This window comes from Gorilla gorilla, chromosome 16, assembly GCF_029281585.2.
Source record: "Gorilla gorilla gorilla isolate KB3781 chromosome 16, NHGRI_mGorGor1-v2.1_pri, whole genome shotgun sequence".
Taxonomy (NCBI): domain Eukaryota; kingdom Metazoa; phylum Chordata; class Mammalia; order Primates; family Hominidae; genus Gorilla; species Gorilla gorilla.
Window position 1 is genome coordinate 14,571,205 of NC_073240.2, and position 15,061 is coordinate 14,586,265.

Consider the following 15,061-nt stretch of genomic DNA (forward strand, 5'->3'; position numbering starts at 1 on the left):
CCAGCCAAGCCAGCCAAGCCACCCTTCCAGCCAAGCCAGCCAAGCCAGCCGAGAAAGCCTGCCAGCCAAGCCAGCCAAGCCAGCCAGCAAGCCAAGCCAGCCAAGCCAGCCAAGCCAGCCGAGAAAGCCAGCCAGCCAAGCCAGCCAAGCCAGCCAGCAAGCCAAGCCATCCAAGCCAGCCAGCCAACCAAGCTGGCCAAGCAAGCCAGCCAGCCAAGCCGACCAAGCCAGACAGCCAGCCAATCCAGCCAAGACAGCCAGGCAAGCCAAGCTAGCCAAGCCAGCCAAGCCAACCAGCAAGCCAAGCCAGCCAAGCCACCCAGCCAGGCAAGCCAGCCAAGCCACCCAGCCAGACAGCCAGCCAAGCCAGCCAAGCCAGCCAAGCCAGCCAAGCCAGCCAGCCACCCAAGCCAGCCAAGCCACCAAGCCAGCCAGCCAGCCAAGCCAGACAAGCCACCCAGCCAGCCAGCCAGCCAAGCCAGCCAAGCCAGCCAAGCCAGCCAGCCACCCAAGCCAGCCAAGCCACCAAGCCAGCCAGCCAGCCAAGCCAGACAAGCCACCCAGCCAGCCAGCCAGCCAAGCCAGCCAGCCAGCCAAGCCAGCCAAGCCACCCTTCCAGCCAAGCCAGCCCAGCCACCCAGCCAGCCAAGCCAGCCAAGCCACCCTTCCAGCCAAGCCAGCCAAGCCAGCCGAGAAAGCCTGCCAGCCAAGCCAGCCAAGCCAGCCAGCAAGCTAAGCCAGCCAAGCCAGCCGAGAAAGCCTGCCAGCCCAGCCAGCCAAGCCAGCCAGCAAGCCAAGCCAGCCAAGCCAGCCAAGCCAGCCGAGAAAGCCAGCCAGCCAAGCCAGCCAAGCCAGCCAGCAAGCCAAGCCATCCAAGCCAGCCAGCCAACCTAGCCGGCCAAGCCAGCCAGCAAGCCAAGCCATCCAAGCCAGCCAGCCAACCAAGCCGGCCAAGCAAGCCAGCCAGCCAAGCCGACCAAGCCAGACAGCCAGCCAATCCTGCCAAGACAGCCAGGCAAGCCAAGCCAGCCAAGCCAGCCAAGCCAACCAGCAAGCCAAGCCAGCCAAGCCACCCAGCCAGGCAAGCCAGCCAAGCCACCCAGCCAGACAGCCAGCCAAGCCAGCCAAGCCAGCCAAGCCAGCCAGCCACCCAAGCCAGCCAAGCCACCCAGCCAGCCAGCCAGCCAAGCCAGACAAGCCACCCAGCCAGCCAGCCAAGCCAGCCAAGCCACCAAGCCAGGCAAGCCAGCCAAGCCACCCAGCCAGCCAGACAGCCAACCCAGCCAAGCCAGCAAAAGAAGCCAGCGAGCCAAGCCAGCCAAGCCAGCAAGCCAGTCACCCAAGCCAGCCAAACCAGCCAGTCACCCAAGTCATCCAAGCCCGCCAGCCACCTAAGCCAGCCAAGCCAGCCAGCCACTCAAGCCAGCCAAGCCACCCAGCGAGCAAAGCCAGCCAAGCCAGTGAAGCCAGCCAGCCAGCTAAGCCAGCCAAGCCAGCCAGCCAAGCGAGCCAAGCCAGCAGGGCCAGCCAAAGAAGCCAGCTAGCCAAGCCAGCCCAGCCAGCCCAGCCAGCCAGCCAGCCAAGCCAGGCAAGCCAGCCAGCAAGCCAAGCCAGCCCAGCCAGCCAGCCAGCCAATCCAGCCAAGCCACACTTCCAGCCAAGCCAGCCAAGCCAGCCGAGAAAGCCTGCCAGCCAAGACAGCCAAGCCAGCCAAGCCAGCCAGCAAGCCAAGCCATTCAAGCCAGCCAGCCAACCAAGCCGGCCAAGCAAGCCAGCCAGCCAAGCCGGCCAAGCCAGCCAGCCAGCCAATCCAGCCAAGACAGCCAAGCAAGCCAAGCCAGCCAAGCCAGCCAAGCCAACCAGCAAGCCAAGCCAGCCAAGCCACCCAGCCAGGCAAGCCTGCCAAGCCACCCAGCCAGACAGCCAGCCAAGCCAGCCAGCCACCCAAGCCAGCCAAGCCACCCAGCCAGCCAGCCAGCCAAGCCAGACAAGCCACCCAGCCAGCCAAGCCAGCCCAGCCACCCAGCCAGCCAAGCCAGCCAAGCCACCCTTCCAGCCAAGCCAGCCAAGCCAGCAGAGAAAGCCTGCCAGCCAAGCCAGCCAAGCCAACCAGCAAGCCAAGCCAGCCAAGCCACCCAGCCAGGCAAGCCAGCCAAGCCACCCAGCCAGACAGCCAGCCAAGCCAGCCAAGCCAGCCAAGCCAGCCAGCCACCCAAGCCAGCCAAGCCACCAAGCCAGCCAGCCAGCCAAGCCAGACAAGCCACCCAGCCAGCCAGCCAGCCAAGCCAGCCAGCCAGCCAAGCCAGCCAAGCCACCCTTCCAGCCAAGCCAGCCCAGCCACCCAGCCAGCCAAGCCAGCCAAGCCACCCTTCCAGCCAAGCCAGCCAAGCCAGCCGAGAAAGCCTGCCAGCCAAGCCAGCCAAGCCAGCCAGCAAGCCAAGCCAGCCAAGCCAGCCGAGAAAGCCTGCCAGCCAAGCCAGCCAAGCCAGCCAGCAAGCCAAGCCAGCCAAGCCAGCCAAGCCAGCCGAGAAAGCCAGCCAGCCAAGCCAGCCAAGCCAGCCAGCAAGCCAAGCCAGCCAAGCCAGCCAGCCAACCAAGCCGGCCAAGCCAGCCAGCAAGCCAAGCCATCCAAGCCAGCCAGCCAACCAAGCCGGCCAAGCAAGCCAGCCAGCCAAGCCGACCAAGCCAGACAGCCAGCCAATCCAGCCAAGACAGCCAGGCAAGCCAAGTCAGCCAAGCCAGCCAAGCCAACCAGCAAGCCAAGCCAGTCTAGCCAGCCAGCCACCCAAGCCAGCCAAGCCACCCAGCCAGCCAGCCAGCCAAGCCAGACAAGCCACCCAGCCAGCCAGCCAGCCAAGCCAGCCAAGCCACCAAGCCAGGCAAGCCAGCCAAGCCACCCAGCCAGCCAGCCAGCCAAGCCAGCCAAGCCACCAAGCCAGGCAAGCCAGCCAAGCCACCCAGCCAGCCAGACAGCCAACCCAGCCAAGCCAGCCAAGCCAGCAAAAGAAGCCAGCGAGCCAAGCCAGCCAAGCCAGCAAGCCAGTCACCCAAGCCAGCCAAACCAGCCAGTCACCCAAGTCAGCCAAGCCCGCCAGCCACCTAAGCCAGCCAAGCCAGCCAGCGAGCAAAGCCAGCCAAGCCAGTGAAGCCAGCCAGCCAGCTAAGCCAGCCAAGCCAGCCAGCCAAGCGAGCCAAGCCAGCAGGGCCAGCCAAAGAAGCCAGCTAGCCAAGCCAGCCCAGCCAGCCCAGCCAGCCAGCCAGCCAAGCCAGGCAAGCCAGCCAGCAAGCCAAGCCAGCCCAGCCAGCCAGCCAGCAAAGCCAGCCAAGTCAGCCAAGCCACCCAGCCAGCCAAGCCACCCAGCCACCCAGCCATCCAAGCCAGCCAAGCCACACTTCCAGCCAAGCCAGCCAAGCCAGCCGAGAAAGCCTGCCAGCCAATTCAGCCAAGCCAGCCAGCAAGCCAAGCCATTCAAGCCAGCCAGCCAACCAACCCGGCCAAGCAAGCCAGCCAGCCAGCCAAACCAGCCAAGACAGCCAAGCAAGCCAAGCCAGCCAAGCCAGCCAAGCCACCCAGCAAGCCAAGCCAGCCAAGCCACCCAGCCAGGCAAGCCAGCCAAGCCACCCAGCCAGAGAGCCAGCCAAGCCAGCCAGCCACCCAAGCCAGCCAAGCCACCCAGCCAGCCAGCCAGCCAAGCCAGACAAGCCACCCAGCCAGCCAAGCCAGCCCAGCCACCCAGCCAGCCAAGCCAGCCAAGCCACCCTTCCAGCCAAGCCAGCCAAGCCAGCCGCGAAAGCCTGCCCGCCAAGCCAGCCAAGCCAGCCAGCAAGCCAAGCCAGCCAAGCCAGCCAAGCCAGCCGAGAAAGCCTGCCAGCCAAGCTATCCAAGCCAGCCAAGCCAACCAGCAAGCCAAGCCAGCCAAGCCACCCAGCCAGGCAAGCCTGCCAAGCCACCCAGCCAGACAGCCAGCCAAGCCACCCAGCCAGAGAGCCAGCCAAGCCAGCCAGCCACCCAAGCCAGCCAAGCCACCCAGCCAGCCAGCCAGCCAAGCCAGACAAGCCACCCAGCCAGCCAAGCCAGCCCAGCCACCCAGCCAGCCAAGCCAGCCAAGCCACCCTTCCAGCCAAGCCAGCCAAGCCAGCCGCGAAAGCCTGCCCGCCAAGCCAGCCAAGCCAGCCAGCAAGCCAAGCCAGCCAAGCCAGCCAAGCCAGCCGAGAAAGCCTGCCAGCCAAGCCAGCCAAGCCAGCCAGCAAGCCAAGACAGCCAAGCCAGCCAAGCCAGCTGAGAAAGCCTGCCAGCCAAGCCAGCCAAGCCAGCCAGCAAGCCAAGCCATCCAAGCCAGCCAGCCAACCAAGCCGGCCAAGCCAGCCAGCAAGCCAAGCCATCAAAGCCAGCCAGCCAACCAAGCCGGCCAAGCAAGCCAGCCAGCCAAGCCGACCAAGCCAGACAGCCAGCCAATCCAGCCAAGACAGCCAGGCAAGCCAAGCCAGCCAAGCCAGCCAAGCCAACCAGCAAGCCAAGCCAGCCAAGCCACCCAGCCAGGCAAGCCAGCCAAGCCACCCAGCCAGACAGCCAGCCAAGCCAGCCAAGCCAGTCTAGCCAGCCAGCCACCCAAGCCAGCCAAGCCACCCAGCCAGCCAGCCAGCCAAGCCAGACAAGCCACCCAGCCAGCCAGCCAGCCAGCCAGCCAAGCCAGCCAAGCCACCAAGCCTGGCAAGCCAGCCAAGCCACCCAGCCAGCCAGACAGCCAACCCAGCCAAGCCAGCCAAGCCAGCAAAAGAAGCCAGCGAGCCAAGCCAGCCAAGCCAGCAAGCCAGTCACCCAAGCCAGCCAAACCAGCCAGTCACCCAAGTCAGCCAAGCCCGCCAGCCACCTAAGCCAGCCAAGCCAGCCAGCGAGCAAAGCCAGCCAAGCCAGTGAAGCCAGCCAGCCAGCTAAGCCAGCCAAGCCAGCCAGCCAAGCGAGCCAAGCCAGCAGGGCCAGCCAAAGAAGCCAGCTAGCCAAGCCAGCCCAGCCAGCCCAGCCAGCCAGCCAGCCAAGCCAGCCAAGCCAGCCAAGCCAGCCAAGCCAGCCAGCCACCCAAGCCAGCCAAGCCACCCAGCCAGCCAGCCAGCCAAGCCAGACAAGCCACCCAGCGAGCCAGCCAGCCAGCCAGCCAAGCCAGCCAAGCCACCAAGCCAGGCAAGCCAGCCAAGCCACCAAGCCAGCCAGACAGCCAACCCAGCCAAGCCAGCCAAGCCAGCAAAAGAAGCCAGCGAGCCAAGCCAGCCAAGCCAGCAAGCCAGTCACCCAAGCCAGCCAAACCAGCCAGTCACCCAAGTCAGCCAAGCCCGCCAGCCACCTAAGCCAGCCAAGCCAGCCAGCCACTCAAGCCAGCCAAGCCACCCAGCGAGCAAAGCCAGCCAAGCCAGTGAAGCCAGCCAGCCAGCTAAGCCAGCCAAGCCAGCCAGCCAAGCGAGCCAAGCCAGCAGGGCCAGCCAAAGAAGCCAGCTAGCCAAGCCAGCCCAGCCAGCCCAGCCAGCCAGCCAGCCAAGCCAGGCAAGCCAGCCAGCAAGACAAGCCGGCCCAGCCAGCCAGCCAGCAAAGCCAGCCAAGCCAGCCAAGCCGCCCAGCCAGCCAAGCCAGCCCAGCCACCCAGCCAGCCAAGCCAGCCAAGCCACACTTCCAGCCAAGCCAGCCAAGCCAGCCGAGAAAGCCTGCCAGCCAAGCCAGCCAAGCCAGCCAGCAAGCCAAGCCATTGAAGCCAGACAGCCAACCAAGCCGGCCAAGCAAGCCAGCCAGCCAAGCCGGCCAAGCCAGCCAGCCAGCCAATCCAGCCAAGACAGCCAAGCAAGCCAAGCCAGCCAAGCCAGCCAAGCCAACCAGCAAGCCAAGCCAGCCAAGCCACCCAGCCAGGCAAGCCAGCCAAGCCACCCAGCCAGACAGCCAGCCAAGCCAGCCAGCCACCCAAGCCAGCCAAGCCACCCAGCCAGCCAGCCAGCCAAGCCAGACAAGCCACCCAGCCAGCCAAGCCAGCCCAGCCAGCCGAGAAAGCCTGCCAGCCAAGCCAGCCAAGCCAGCCAGCAAGCCAAGCCAGCCAAGCCAGCCAAGCCAGCCGAGAAAGCCTGCCAGCCAAGCCAGCCAAGCCAGCCAGCAAGCCAAGCCAGCCAAGCCAGCCAAGCCAGCTGAGAAAGCCTGCCAGCCAAGCCAGCCAAGCCAGCCAGCAAGCCAAGCCATCCAAGCCAGCCAGCCAACCAAGCCGGCCAAGCCAGCCAGCAAGCCAAGCCATCCAAGCCAGCCAGCCAACCAAGCCGGCCAAGCAAGCCAGCCAGCCAAGCCGACCAAGCCAGACAGCCAGCCAATCCAGCCAAGACAGCCAGGCAAGCCAAGCCAGCCAAGCCAGCCAAGCCAACCAGCAAGCCAAGCCAGCCAAGCCACCCAGCCAGGCAAGCCAGCCAAGCCACCCAGCCAGACAGCCAGCCAAGCCAGCCAAGCCAGCCAAGCCAGCCAAGCCAGCCAGCCACCCAAGCCAGCCAAGCCACCAAGCCAGCCAGCCAGCCAAGCCAGACAAGCCACCCAGCCAGCCAGCCAGCCAAGCCAGCCAAGCCAGCCAAGCCAGCCAGCCACCCAAGCCAGCCAAGCCACCAAGCCAGCCAGCCAGCCAAGCCAGACAAGCCACCCAGCCAGCCAGCCAGCCAAGCCAGCCAGCCAGCCAAGCCAGCCAAGCCACCCTTCCAGCCAAGCCAGCCCAGCCACCCAGCCAGCCAAGCCAGCCAAGCCACCCTTCCAGCCAAGCCAGCCAAGCCAGCCGAGAAAGCCTGCCAGCCAAGCCAGCCAAGCCAGCCGAGAAAGCCTGCCAGCCAAGCCAGCCAAGCCAGCCAGCAAGCTAAGCCAGCCAAGCCAGCCGAGAAAGCCAGCCAGCCAAGCCAGCCAAGCCAGCCAGCAAGCCAAGCCATCCAAGCCAGCCAGCCAACCAAGCCGGCCAAGCCAGCCAGCAAGCCAAGCCATCCAAGCCAGCCAGCCAACCAAGCCGGCCAAGCAAGCCAGCCAGCCAAGCCGACCAAGCCAGACAGCCAGCCAATCCAGCCAAGACAGCCAGGCAAGCCAAGCCAGCCAAGCCAACCAGCAAGCCAAGCCAGCCAAGCCACCCAGCCAGGCAAGCCAGCCAAGCCACCCAGCCAGACAGCCAGCCAAGCCAGCCAAGCCAGCCAAGCCAGCCAGCCACCCAAGCCAGCCAAGCCACCCAGCCAGCCAGCCAGCCAAGCCAGACAAGCCAACCAGCCAGCCAGCCAGCCAGCCAGCCAAGCCAGCCAAGCCACCAAGCCAGGCAAGCCAGCCAAGCCACCCAGCCAGCCAGACAGCCAACCCAGCCAAGCCAGCCAAGCCAGCAAAAGAAGCCAGCGAGCCAAGCCAGCCAAGCCAGCAAGCCAGTCACCCAAGCCAGCCAAACCAGCCAGTCACCCAAGTCAGCCAAGCCCGCCAGCCACCTAAGCCAGCCAAGCCAGCCAGCCACTCAAGCCAGCCAAGCCACCCAGCGAGCAAAGCCAGCCAAGCCAGTGAAGCCAGCCAGCCAGCTAAGCCAGCCAAGCCAGCCAGCCAAGCGAGCCAAGCCAGCAGGGCCAGCCAAAGAAGCCAGCTAGCCAAGCCAGCCCAGCCAGCCCAGCCAGCCAGCCAGCCAAGCCAGGCAAGCCAGCCAGCAAGCCAAGCCAGCCCAGCCAGCCAGCCAGCCAAGCCAGCCAAGCCACACTTCCAGCCAAGCCAGCCAAGCCAGCCGAGAAAGCCTGCCAGCCAAGCCAGCCAAGCCAGCCAAGCCAGCCAGCAAGCCAAGCCATTCAAGCCAGCCAGCCAACCAAGCCGGCCAAGCAAGCCAGCCAGCCAAGCCGGCCAAGCCAGCCAGCCAGCCAATCCAGCCAAGACAGCCAAGCAAGCCAAGCCAGCCAAGCCAGCCAAGCCAACCAGCAAGCCAAGCCAGCCAAGCCACCCAGCCAGGCAAGCCTGCCAAGCCACCCAGCCAGACAGCCAGCCAAGCCAGCCAGCCACCCAAGCCAGCCAAGCCACCCAGCCAGCCAGCCAGCCAAGCCAGACAAGCCACCCAGCCAGCCAAGCCAGCCCAGCCACCCAGCCAGCCAAGCCAGCCAAGCCACCCTTCTAGCCAAGCCAGCCAAGCCAGCCGAGAAAGCCTGCCAGCCAAGCCAGCCAAGCCAACCAGCAAGCCCAGCCAGCCAAGCCACCCAGCCAGGCAAGCCAGCCAAGCCACCCAGCCAGACAGCCAGCCAAGCCAGCCAAGCCAGCCAAGCCAGCCAGCCACCCAAGCCAGCCAAGCCACCAAGCCAGCCAGCCACCCAAGCCAGCCAAGCCACCAAGCCAGCCAGCCAGCCAAGCCAGACAAGCCACCCAGCCAGCCAGCCAGCCAAGCCAGCCAGCCAGCCAAGCCAGCCAAGCCACCCTTCCAGCCAAGCCAGCCCAGCCACCCAGCCAGCCAAGCCAGCCAAGCCACCCTTCCAGCCAAGCCAGCCAAGCCAGCCGAGAAAGCCTGCCAGCCAAGCCAGCCAAGCCAGCCAGCAAGCCAAGCCAGCCAAGCCAGCCGAGAAAGCCTGCCAGCCAAGCCAGCCAAGCCAGCCAGCAAGCCAAGCCAGCCAAGCCAGCCAAGCCAGCCGAGAAAGCCAGCCAGCCAAGCCAGCCAAGCCAGGCAGCAAGCCAAGCCATCCAAGCCAGCCAGCCAACCAAGCCGGCCAAGCCAGCCAGCAAGCCAAGCCATCCAAGCCAGCCAGCCAACCAAGCCGGCCAAGCAAGCCAGCCAGCCAAGCCGACCAAGCCAGACAGCCAGCCAATCCAGCCAAGACAGCCAGGCAAGCCAAGCCAGCCAAGCCAGCCAAGCCAACCAGCAAGCCAAGCCAGCCAAGCCACCCAGCCAGGCAAGCCAGCCAAGCCACCCAGCCAGACAGCCAGCCAAGCCAGCCAAGCCAGTCTAGCCAGCCAGCCACCCAAGCCAGCCAAGCCACCCAGCCAGCCAGCCAGCCAAGCCAGACAAGCCACCCAGCCAGCCAGCCAGCCAGCCAGCCAAGCCAGCCAAGCCACCAAGCCAGGCAAGCCAGCCAAGCCACCCAGCCAGCCAGACAGCCAACCCAGCCAAGCCAGCGAAGCCAGCAAAAGAAGCCAGCGAGCCCAGCCAGCCAGCCAGCCAAGCCAGGCAAGCCAGCCAGCAAGCCAAGCCAGCCAGCAAGCCAAGCCAGCCAAGCCAGCCAAGCCAGCCGAGAAAGCCTGCCAGCCAAGCCATCCAAGCCAGCCAGCAAGCCAAGCCAGCCAAGCCAGCCAAGCCAGCCGAGAAAGCCAGCCAGCCCAGCCAGCCCAGCCAGCCGGCCAGCCAAGCCAGGCAAGCCAGCCAGCAAGCCAAGCCAGCCAGCAAGCCAAGCCAGCCAAGCCAGCCAAGCCAGCCGAGAAAGCCTGCCAGCCAAGCCAGCCAAGCCAGCCAGGAAGCCAAGCCAGCCAAGCCAGCCAAGCCAGCCGAGAAAGCCAGCCAGCCAAGCCAGCCAAGCCAGCCAGCAAGCCAAGCCATCCAAGCCAGCCAGCCAACCAAGCCGGCCAAGCAAGCCAGCCAGCCAAGCCGACCAAGCCAGCCAGCCAGCCAATCTAGCCAAGACAGCCAGGCAAGCCAAGCTAGCCAAGCCAGCCAAGCCAACCATCAAGCCAAGCCAGCCAAGCCACCCAGCCAGGCAAGCCAGCCAAGCCACCCAGCCAGACAGCCAGCCAAGCCAGCCAAGCCAGCCAAGCCAGCCAAGCCAGCCAGCCACCCAAGCCAGCCAAGCCACCAAGCCAGCCAGGCAGCCAAGCCAGACAAGCCACCCAGCCAGCCAGCCATCCAAGCCAGCCAAGCCAGCCAAGCCAGCCAGCCACCCAAGCCAGCCAAGCCACCAAGCAAGCCAGCCAGCCAAGCCAGACAAGCCACCCAGCCAGCCAGCCAGCCAAGCCAGCCAAGCCACCCTTCCAGCCAAGCCAGCCCAGCCACCCAGCCAGCCAAGCCAGCCAAGCCACCCTTCCAGCCAAGCCAGCCAAGCCATCCGAGAAAGCCTGCCAGCCAAGCCAGCCAAGCCAGCCAGCAAGCTAAGCCAGCCAAGCCAGCCGAGAAAGCCTGCCAGCCCAGCCAGCCAAGCCAGCCAGCAAGCCAAGCCAGCCAAGCCAGCCAAGCCAGCCGAGAAAGCCATCCAGCCAAGCCAGCCAAGCCAGCCAGCAAGCCAAGCCATCCAAGCCAGCCAGCCAACCTAGCCGGCCAAGCCAGCCAGCAAGCCAAGCCATCCAAGCCAGCCAGCCAACCAAGCCGGCCAAGCAAGCCAGCCAGCCAAGCCGACCAAGCCAGACAGCCAGCCAATCCTGCCAAGACAGCCAGGCAAGCCAAGCCAGCCAAGCCAGCCAAGCCAACCAGCAAGCCAAGCCAGCCAAGCCACCCAGCCAGGCAAGCCAGCCAAGCCACCCAGCCAGACAGCCAGCCAAGCCAGCCAAGCCAGCCAAGCCAGCCAGCCACCCAAGCCAGCCAAGCCACCCAGCCAGCCAGCCAGCCAAGCCAGACAAGCCACCCAGCCAGCCAGCCAAGCCAGCCAAGCCACCAAGCCAGGCAAGCCAGCCAAGCCACCCAGCCAGCCAGACAGCCAACCCAGCCAAGCCAGCAAAAGAAGCCAGCGAGCCAAGCCAGCCAAGCCAGCAAGCCAGTCACCCAAGCCAGCCAAACCAGCCAGTCACCCAAGTCATCCAAGCCCGCCAGCCACCTAAGCCAGCCAAGCCAGCCAGCCACTCAAGCCAGCCAAGCCACCCAGCGAGCAAAGCCAGCCAAGCCAGTGAAGCCAGCCAGCCAGCTAAGCCAGCCAAGCCAGCCAGCCAAGCGAGCCAAGCCAGCAGGGCCAGCCAAAGAAGCCAGCTAGCCAAGCCAGCCCAGCCAGCCCAGCCAGCCAGCCAGCCAAGCCAGGCAAGCCAGCCAGCAAGCCAAGCCAGCCCAGCCAGCCAGCCAGCCAAGCCAGCCAAGCCACACTTCCAGCCAAGCCAGCCAAGCCAGCCGAGAAAGCCTTCCAGCCAAGCCAGCCAAGCCAGCCAAGCCAGCCAGCAAGCCAAGCCATTCAAGCCAGCCAGCCAACCAAGCCGGCCAAGCAAGCCAGCCAGCCAAGCCGGCCAAGCCAGCCAGCCAGCCAATCCAGCCAAGACAGCCAAGCAAGCCAAGCCAGCCAAGCCAGCCAAGCCAACCAGCAAGCCAAGCCAGCCAAGCCACCCAGCCAGGCAAGCCTGCCAAGCCACCCAGCCAGACAGCCAGCCAAGCCAGCCAGCCACCCAAGCCAGCCAAGCCACCCAGCCAGCCAGCCAGCCAAGCCAGACAAGCCACCCAGCCAGCCAAGCCAGCCCAGCCACCCAGCCAGCCAAGCCAGCCAAGCCACCCTTCCAGCCAAGCCAGCCAAGCCAGCAGAGAAAGCCTGCCAGCCAAGCCAGCCAAGCCAACCAGCAAGCCAAGCCAGCCAAGCCACCCAGCCAGGCAAGCCAGCCAAGCCACCCAGCCAGACAGCCAGCCAAGCCAGCCAAGCCAGCCAAGCCAGCCAGCCACCCAAGCCAGCCAAGCCACCAAGCCAGCCAGCCAGCCAAGCCAGACAAGCCACCCAGCCAGCCAGCCAGCCAAGCCAGCCAGCCAGCCAAGCCAGCCAAGCCACCCTTCCAGCCAAGCCAGCCCAGCCACCCAGCCAGCCAAGCCAGCCAAGCCACCCTTCCAGCCAAGCCAGCCAAGCCAGCCGAGAAAGCCTGCCAGCCAAGCCAGCCAAGCCAGCCAGCAAGCCAAGCCAGCCAAGCCAGCCGAGAAAGCCTGCCAGCCAAGCCAGCCAAGCCAGCCAGCAAGCCAAGCCAGCCAAGCCAGCCAAGCCAGCCGAGAAAGCCAGCCAGCCAAGCCAGCCAAGCCAGCCAGCAAGCCAAGCCAGCCAAGCCAGCCAGCCAACCAAGCCGGCCAAGCCAGCCAGCAAGCCAAGCCATCCAAGCCAGCCAGCCAACCAAGCATGCCAAGCAAGCCAGCCAGCCAAGCCGACCAAGCCAGACAGCCAGCCAATCCAGCCAAGACAGCCAGGCAAGCCAAGCCAGCCAAGCCAGCCAAGCCAACCAGCAAGCCAAGCCAGTCTAGCCAGCCAGCCACCCAAGCCAGCCAAGCCACCCAGCCAGCCAGCCAGCCAAGCCAGCCAAGCCACCCAGCCAGCCAGCCAGCCAAGCCAGACAAGCCACCCAGCCAGCCAGCCAAGCCAGCCAAGCCACCAAGCCAGGCAAGCCAGCCAAGCCACCCAGCCAGCCAGACAGCCAACCCAGCCAAGCCAGCAAAAGAAGCCAGCGAGCCAAGCCAGCCAAGCCAGCAAGCCAGTCACCCAAGCCAGCCAAACCAGCCAGTCACCCAAGTCATCCAAGCCCGCCAGTCACCCAAGTCAGCCAAGCCAGGCAGCCACCTAAGCCAGCCAAGCCAGCCAGCGAGCAAAGCCAGCCAAGCCAGTGAAGCCAGCCAGCCAGCTAAGCCAGCCAAGCCAGCCAGCCAAGACGAGCCAAGCCAGCAGGGCCAGCCAAAGAAGCCAGCTAGCCAAGCCAGCCCAGCCAGCCCAGCCAGCCAGCCAGCCAAGCCAGCCAAGCCAGCCAGCCACCCAAGCCAGCCAAGCCACCCAGCCAGCCAGCCAGCCAAGCCAGACAAGCCACCCAGCGAGCCAGCCAGCCAGCCAGCCAAGCCAGCCAAGCCACCAAGCCAGGCAAGCCAGCCAAGCCACCAAGCCAGCCAGACAGCCAACCCAGCCAAGCCAGCCAAGCCAGCAAAAGAAGCCAGCGAGCCAAGCCAGCCAAGCCAGCAAGCCAGTCACCCAAGCCAGCCAAACCAGCCAGTCACCCAAGTCAGCCAAGCCCGCCAGCCACCTAAGCCAGCCAAGCCAGCCAGCCACTCAAGCCAGCCAAGCCACCCAGCGAGCAAAGCCAGCCAAGCCAGTGAAGCCAGCCAGCCAGCTAAGCCAGCCAAGCCAGCCAGCCAAGCGAGCCAAGCCAGCAGGGCCAGCCAAAGAAGCCAGCTAGCCAAGCCAGCCCAGCCAGCCCAGCCAGCCAGCCAGCCAAGCCAGGCAAGCCAGCCAGCAAGACAAGCCGGCCCAGCCAGCCAGCCAGCAAAGCCAGCCAAGCCAGCCAAGCCGCCCAGCCAGCCAAGCCAGCCCAGCCACCCAGCCAGCCAAGCCAGCCAAGCCACACTTCCAGCCGAGAAAGCCCGCCAGCCAAGCCAGCCAAGCCAGCCAGCAAGCCAAGCCATTGAAGCCAGACAGCCAACCAAGCCGGCCAAGCAAGCCAGCCAGCCAAGCCGGCCAAGCCAGCCAGCCAGCCAATCCAGCCAAGACAGCCAAGCAAGCCAAGCCAGCCAAGCCAGCCAAGCCAACCAGCAAGCCAAGCCAGCCAAGCCACCCAGCCAGGCAAGCCAGCCAAGCCACCCAGCCAGACAGCCAGCCAAGCCAGCCAGCCACCCAAGCCAGCCAAGCCACCCAGCCAGCCAGCCAGCCAAGCCAGACAAGCCACCCAGCCAGCCAAGCCAGCCCAGCCACCCAGCCAGCCAAGCCAGCCAAGCCACCCTTCCAGCCAAGCCAGCCAAGCCAGCCGAGAAAGCCTGCCAGCCAAGCCAGCCAAGCCAACCAGCAAGCCAAGCCAGCCAAGCCACCCAGCCAGGCAAGCCAGCCAAGCCACCCAGCCAGACAGCCAGCCAAGCCAGCCAAGCCAGCCAAGCCAGCCAGCCACCCAAGCCAGCCAAGCCACCAAGCCAGCCAGCCAGCCAAGCCAGACAAGCCACCCAGCCAGCCAGCCAGCCAAGCCAGCCAGCAAGCCAAGCCAGCCAAGCCACCCTTCCAGCCAAGCCAGCCCAGCCACCCAGCCAGCCAAGCCAGCCAAGCCACCCTTCCAGCCAAGCCAGCCAAGCCAGCCGAGAAAGCCTGCCAGCCAAGCCAGCCAAGCCAGCCAGCAAGCCAAGCCAGCCAAGCCAGCCAGCAAGCCAAGCCATCCAAGCCAGCCAGCCAACCAAGCCGGCCAAGCCAGCCAGCAAGCCAAGCCATCCAAGCCAGCCAGCCAACCAAGCCGGCCAAGCAAGCCAGCCAGCCAAGCCGACCAAGCCAGACAGCCAGCCAATCCAGCCAAGACAGCCAGGCAAGCCAAGCCAGCCAAGCCAACCAGCAAGCCAAGCCAGCCAAGCCACCCAGCCAGGCAAGCCAGCCAAGCCACCCAGCCAGACAGCCAGCCAAGACATCCAAGCCAGCCAAGACAGCCAGCCACCCAAGCCAGCCAAGCCACCCAGCCAGCCAGCCAGCCAAGCCAGACAAGCCACCCAACTAGCCAGCCAGCCAGCCAGCCAAGCCAGCCAAGCCACCAAGCCAGGCAAGCCAGCCAAGCCACCCAGCCAGGCAGACAGCCAACCCAGCCAAGCCAGCCAAGCCAGCAAAAGAAGCCAGCGAGCCAAGCCAGCCAAGCCAGCAAGCCAGTCACCCAAGCCAGCCAAACCAGCCAGTCACCCAAGTCAGCCAAGCCCGCCAGCCACCTAAGCCAGCCAAGCCAGCCAGCGAGCAAAGCCAGCCAACCCAGTGAAGCCAGCCAGCCAGCTAAGCCAGCCAAGCCAGCCAGCCAAGCGAGCCAAGCCAGCAGGGCCAGCCAAAGAAGCCAGCTAGCCAAGCCAGCCCAGCCAGCCCAGCCAGCCAGCCAGCCAAGCCAGGCAAGCCAGCCAGCAAGCCAAGCCAGCCCAGCCAGCCAGCCAGCAAAGCCAGCCAAGTCAGACAAGCCACCCAGCCAGCCAAGCCAGCCCAGCCACCCAGCCAGCCAAGCCAGCCAAGCCACACTTCCAGCCAAGCCAGCCAAGCCAGCCGAGAAAGCCTGCCAGCCAAGCCAGCCAAGCCAGCCAGCAAGCCAAGCCATTCAAGCCAGCCAGCCAACCAAGCCGGCCAAGCAAGCCAGCCAGCCAGCCAAACCAGCCAAGACAGCCAAGCAAGCCAAGCCAGCCAAGCCAGCCAAGCCACCCAGCAAGCCAAGCCAGCCAAGCCACCCAGCCAGGCAAGCCAGCCAAGCCACCCAGCCAGA